Source organism: Ornithodoros turicata, unplaced genomic scaffold, assembly GCF_037126465.1.
Source record: "Ornithodoros turicata isolate Travis unplaced genomic scaffold, ASM3712646v1 Chromosome36, whole genome shotgun sequence".
Classification (NCBI taxonomy): Eukaryota; Metazoa; Arthropoda; class Arachnida; order Ixodida; family Argasidae; genus Ornithodoros; species Ornithodoros turicata.
In genome coordinates, this window is record NW_026999366.1 from 787,970 (window position 1) to 794,846 (window position 6,877).

The following is a 6,877-nucleotide window of genomic DNA, read 5'->3' on the forward strand; positions in this document are numbered from 1 at the left end:
AAATTTAGGTTCGAACGACCAGGATGTTGAATATAGATAGGGGAGAAAAGACACAAGAGACTGAAGTAGGGAGTAGGGGAAAGTTATTTATTAAGCTGGCATTTAAACGAAGGGTCTGGGGAAGTCTACGTTTCGGCGGAAGCTCCGCCTTCTTCGGGACTGAGAGGAAAATCTCTGTACAAGGTCTTTTAAAAGGTTACAAAAGTGTCCTCACAGTTGGTACAATTCTACTGCGAGGCAGTCGTCAGTGAGTCATGTTCTGGAAGATTCCGGAAGGTTCCTGGGTCATCGGCCGGGGAGATTACGTGTCAGAGCCTTGGGTCGCGCTCGTTGAAAACCTGTTGTCCGGGGTGTTCTTAGCGTCATTGTGTCCAGCTGTAAAGAAAAGAAGAAAAGAGGCAGCGGGCACTCCGAGGACATACAGAAAAAAAGTTATCCGGATATGCTTCTTACAGTTGATAGCACTCCTTTATCCTCATTTATTAGAGATTGGAATTTGTAGATCAAGTACGATTCGCGTTGCTCTCTGCAGCGATCGGATGTGAAATTTGACTCTAAAATAAAAAGTGCGACGTTATTAATGGAATGACCGGGTCGACTAAAATGGCGAGAAACCGGGAGGCTACCTTTTTTCGAAACATCTGATCGGTGGTTATTGAATAGAATCCTAAATGAATTTTTACTTTGACCTACATATTGTGCGGAGCATGTTGTACATTGAATGATATAAATAATGTTACTGGAGTTACAGTCAAAGTCGCCATTGATTTTAAGGGAGAAGTCGGAGTTTGTACTCTTGACCGCTGCAGTGCTTTGCATTGATTTGCATATTTGGCATCTTTTACCATTGCATGGATGGCATCCCGCCGTAGGTGTTAATGGTTTGGGAACTTTGGAGTTGACTAGTCTATCTTGGAGGTTGCGTTGCTCCAAAGTTCCCAAACCATTAACACCTACGGCGGGATGCCATCCATCCAATGGTAAAAGATGCCAAATATGCAAATCAATGCAAAGCACGGCAGCGGTCAAGAGTACAAACTCCGACTTCTCCCTTAAAATCAATGGCGACTTTGACTGTAACTCCAGTAACATTATTTATACCATTCAATGTACAACATGCTCCGCACAATATGTAGGTCAAAGTAAAAATTCATTTAGGATTCGATTCAATAACCACCGATCAGATGTTTCGAAAAAAGGTAGCCTCCCGGTTTCTCGCCATTTTAGTCGACCCGGTCATTCCATTAATAACGTCGCACTTTTTATTTTAGAGTCAAATTTCACATCCGATCGCTGCAGAGAGCAACGCGAATCGTACTTGATCTACAAATTCCAATCTCTAATAAATGAGGATAAAGGAGTGCTATCAACTGTAAGAAGCATATCCGGATAACTTTTTTTCTGTTTGTCCTCGGAGTGCCCGCTGCCTCTTTTCTTCTTTTCTTTACAGCTGGACACAATGACTCTAAGAACACCCCGGACAACAGGTTTTCAACGAGCGCGACCCAAGGCTCTGACACGTAATCTCCCCAGCCGATGACCCAGGAACCTTCCGGAATCTTCCAGAACATGACTCACTGACGACTGCCTCGCAGTGGAATTGTAGCAACTGTGACGACACTTTTGTAACCCTTTAAAAATACCTTGTACATAGATTTTCGTCTCAGTCCCGAAGAAGGCGGAGCTTCCGCCGAAACGTAGACTTCCCAGACCCTTCGTTTAAATGCCAGCTTAATAAATAACTTTCCCCTACTCCCTACTTCAGTCTCTGGTGTCTTATCTCCCCTATCTATCTATATATATATATATATATATATATATACGGCGAAACACATGTCCGACTTTCACTGGGATAATGCTTTCCCTCTCCCAATTTTAGGAACTGTTACTTTTTCTACTCTCACTCTGTGGGCTGGCTTTGGAGCCTCCTTTCGTCGAACTGAGAGCGATTGCGCTCAAAAAGTCATCGCGCGCTATGGTCCGCTTGCTCCCAAAAGCATGATATTCGACTATTTTTTCCAATGGGATAGCTCGTGAATATCGCTGTGAGTTATCATGAATTTCAGTGAATTCGGCACGCTCTGGCTATTGGTGGAGCAAAAAGTGACCTTTACTTGGCAAATTTCCGAGTTCAGTTCGCAAATATTTACATAATTAGACTTGGAGTACATGACATTCACATTAGGAGGTGGCAAAAACGTAATAAGAACAAATGTTGTTGACCGCATGATTCCAGGTGGCGTAGCTTTTTTATTATAATTCAACGACACGTTTTCTAGGACACCCTGTATATATATATATATATATATATATATATAGGACAAATAGGTTAATATATCAGACGGCTACAAAGTTGAATAAATGTGAAATAATAAGACATGGACTACAGATTACAGGAATATTAACAAAAACTAATTTATTTAATGGGTAATTTAACACATACATTAAAAAAGAATGGTCGACATTTCAACAATGGCACTGTCTTCCTCAGGACAAAAGAAAGATGACATCAAGAAAGATGACATCACCTCGCGGACTTAACCTTGCAGAATGTTCCAGAATATGACTCACGGACAACTGCCACATGGCATAGTTACACCGATTGTGACGTCACTCAGGGAACCTATTTAAGCAATATGCAACCCTTGTACCTGTTTTGTCCTGATATATATGTGAATGAAGGACATCCGCGTGTACATCTTAAAATCTGGTTTCCCCTCAGACCGTTGCAGGCAACAGCGTGAATCATTTCTAATCCACAAATTCCAGTCTATGATAAACGAAGACCCCCGCGTATTATCTACAGTTCGCAGCCTTAGCTCCTAGACCAAGTCCGCGGACGCTCTTTCGTTCTCTCAGCCGTCTCTTTTTTTATCATTTCAGGTTTATCAGACGACCAAGGATAACTCTCCTGGAACGCCCCTGCAAGTACTCAATGGACCATTAGCAACAATGTCCTGCAAAATCACCAAGTCCGCTCCACGTGCACTGTTCCCCTCTCATTTTCCCCCTTTCCCATGTATATAAGCCCTTGTCACCTATTTCCAAGTTTAGTCCTGTTGAAGGCAGCGCTGGCTGCCGAAATATCGACCCCTAACTATAAATCTATTTCGAGTACTCCCTTAATTATTAATGTAAAAAAGTAGCAAGTGTTTTAACACTTACACGGCCTCCCAAGTCTCTTCATTAGTTGTAGTATATATATATATATATATTTCCCAAACGTCGCCACACCAGCATTGGACAGCTGTTTCGGCCTTATTGGGCCTTCATCAGCAATGCGTAGGTGGGCGACGTTTGAGCGAGTGGCGTCGGAGGTCACGTGGAACGTGATGTCCTCCCGTCAGGGTGAGAAACTCACCTCTGAAAGCCCAGTGCGAAGCCAGTAAAGTATTGTATATGTACTGTAATGTATAAGTATTGTATATGTATTGTAATGTATAAGTATTGTATATGTATTGTAATGTATAAGTATTGTATATGTATTGTATAGTATTGTATATATATTGTATGTAATGAGCCGCTTGACAGTGATCCAACAAATAAATTGGCTGCCGAAATCACCAAAACCCTAAAATCCCTAAAAGCGCGTGAAATAATCCACTCCTGCCTATATGAATTTCTAGCCCCCCAAAACCCTAAACCAGGCAGGTTCTACATGTTACCGAAAATCCATAAACCAGGAAACCCAGGGCGACCTATAGTTTCCTCAATCGGCACCGCCACGGAGAAAATTTCTAGCTTCGTTGACCACCTCCATAAAGATATACCTCCCCGATTACCCTGATATATTAAGGACACCAACCATTTCCTCGAAATACTTAGCAAATGTGAACCACCCAATGCAAGCTTGCTTGTAACGCTAGACGTTACCTCCCTTTACACTAACATCCCACATGAGGATGGCGTTCTAGCAGCGGAGGCGGCGTATCTGAAGTACTCCGATCGCGCGGTTGACCCATCTGTATTACCAACTCTACTCAACTTGATCCTCAAAAATAATAACTTCGAATTTGACGGCCGCCACTATCTACAAATAAATGGCACAGCTATGGGAACCAAGATGGCACCAACGTACGCAAATATTTTCATGGGTGCACTAGAGGAAAAATTTCTAGCCGTGCGCGACAAAAAACCTAGTCTATACAAACGCTTCTTGGACGACATATTCATGCTTTGGCCACACTCCGAAGAAGATCTCAAAGGATTCATTCGCGATTTCAACCTGGTACACCCCGCCATGAAGTTCACCCACTCCTTCTCGGCAACGACTGTTAATTTCCTAGATGTAAAAGTAACCTTAACCGAGAAGGGTTTTTCCACTGACCTGTACCGAAAGCCAACTGATGCTCAGCAGTACCTTTCCTTTAACAGTTGCCACCCGCGCCATACTAAACTCGCCATTCCTTATAGCCAGGCACTCCGATACAGGAGGATCTGCTCGGACGACGATGTTCTAAACAAAAACCTCGCGGAATTAGAGCGGACCTTCGTTAATCGTAATTTTCCACCCAGTCTAGTAAGAGACGCCCTGTCCAAAGCACGACAAACAGACCGGAGGAACTTATTCGATAAACGCAACGACGAACCCAAGGGCGACCGCGTAAACCTTGTTCTTACCTTTGGTGCAGCCGCGGGTAATATTAACAGTATCCTCCACCGCCACCATAGCATCCTTCTGCAATCTGAACGGACACGACAAATATTTGCCGAGAGGCCACGAGTTACCTACAGACGTGCCCGCAACCTCCAAGATAGACTAGTCAACTCCAAAGTTCCCAAACCATTAACACCTACGGCGGGATGCCATCCATGCAATGGTAAAAGATGCCAAATATGCAAATCAATGCAAAGCACGGCAGCGGTCAAGAGTACAAACTCCGACTTCTCCCTTAAAATCAATGGCGACTTTGACTGTAACTCCAGTAACATTATTTATATCATTCAATGTACAACATGCTCCGCGCAATATGTAGGTCAAAGTAAAAATTCATGTTGGATTCGATTCAATAACCAGCGATCAGATGTTTCGAAAAAAGGCAGCCTCCCGGTTTCTCGCCATTTTAGTCGACCCGGTCATTCCATTAATAACGTCGCACTTTTTATTTTAGAGTCAAATTTCACATCCGATCGCTGCAGAGAGCAACGCGAATCGTACTTGATCTACAAATTCCAATCTCTAATAAATGAGGATAAAGCAGTGCTATCAACTGTAAGAAGCATATCCGGATAACTTTTTTTCTGTATGTCCTCGGAGTGCCCGCTGCCTCTTTTCTTCTTTTCTTTACAGCTGGACACAATTACGCTAAGAACACCCCGGACAACAGGTTTTCAACGAGCGCGACCCAAGGCTCTGACACGTAATCTCCCCGGCCGATGACACAGGAACCTTCCGGAATCTTCCAGAACATGACTCACTGACGACTGCCTCGCAGTGGAATTGTACCAACTGTGACGACACTTTTGTAACCTTTTAAAAGACCTTGTACATAGATTTTCGTCTCAGTCCCGAAGAAGGCGGAGCTTCCGCCGAAACGTAGACTTCCCCAGACCCTTAGTTTAAATGACAGCTTAATAAATAACTTTCCCCTACTCCCTACTTCAATCTCTGGTGTCGTTTCTCCCCTATCTATATTTGTATGTAAAGTATATATATATATAGGTTGAAGAGGAAAAAATATCAGACGGCTGCGAAGTTGAATAAAAGTAAAATAATAAGATGTGTACGACAGATTACAGGAAAGTTAACAAGAACTAATTTATTCAATGGGTAAATTAACACACAGATTATAAAAGAACGGTCGACGTTTCGACAGTGCGCTGTCGAAACGTCGACCGTTTTATATACTTACTATGTAAATATAATACATACAATGTAAATTCCTTGTTGAAAATTCCTTTCTTCTGTTTTACGTGCGAACATTATGATCGGGCTCAGAACATAATTAAAATGCTGCTGTTGAATATAGACTGAATTCGGGCTATAACAAAACTGGCAGATAGGTCGTGGTTAAGACCTGTATACGAACTAGAAAATAATTTTCATAAGGATGTGAAGTTGTTTATGGCGCTTATGTTACGAACAGACGGTACTGTTTGTATATAGTTTCTGTTTGTAACACCAGCACACAAAATAGCGTCAGTTCTTCCTTTTAGTAACCTGGGTTCATAGTTTGTGAATCGTTCTGTGTCCAAAAATTGTAAACACATATGTATTTTAGTAATATACCTACAACTTGCGCTTGACCCTGCCGAACTACCTGCAGCTGTAATTCACGTGAATACCAAGCATGTCTACCACGTTCCACAAAGGGAGACGACGACGAGACGGAAACGGAGACAAGAGGAGACCATTTTGTATCACCAACAGATATGCATTTATTAGAATATGCGTGGCTAATAGCTCACTGCTGTTGTCATTGAAGTTTTTAGTGGCGGTGGTGGAGGTGACGTTATGGGAGAAATGGATGAACCCACACAAATAGCATACATGCTGATAGAGCGGTGTAGTACTGATAATTTCTGTTCCCAAAATATTTTATTCACACACACAGTGCCAGCAAGGTACACTTAAAGGAAGCCGAATAGGATGGACAGTATTTTACATACAACGCGGTACTTGCCAGTTACTCCACAACACAAAGGCAACGTGTCACGACACAATTGCACTACCAGTAAGGAGAACTACATTTACGTTTCAAACCTCGCCCAATCAAACAGGCACTGTTGTGCGTGCCCTCCATCTCAACTTTTACTGCTCACGTGCAAGTTCTGGGCTGTTGCTTAATCACCATATTCGTCCTATAGAGCTACACAACTGGCTTACAGAATTCCTGGTTCATACGTCCGCGTGGCGCTTCCTCACTGAAGAGCAGAC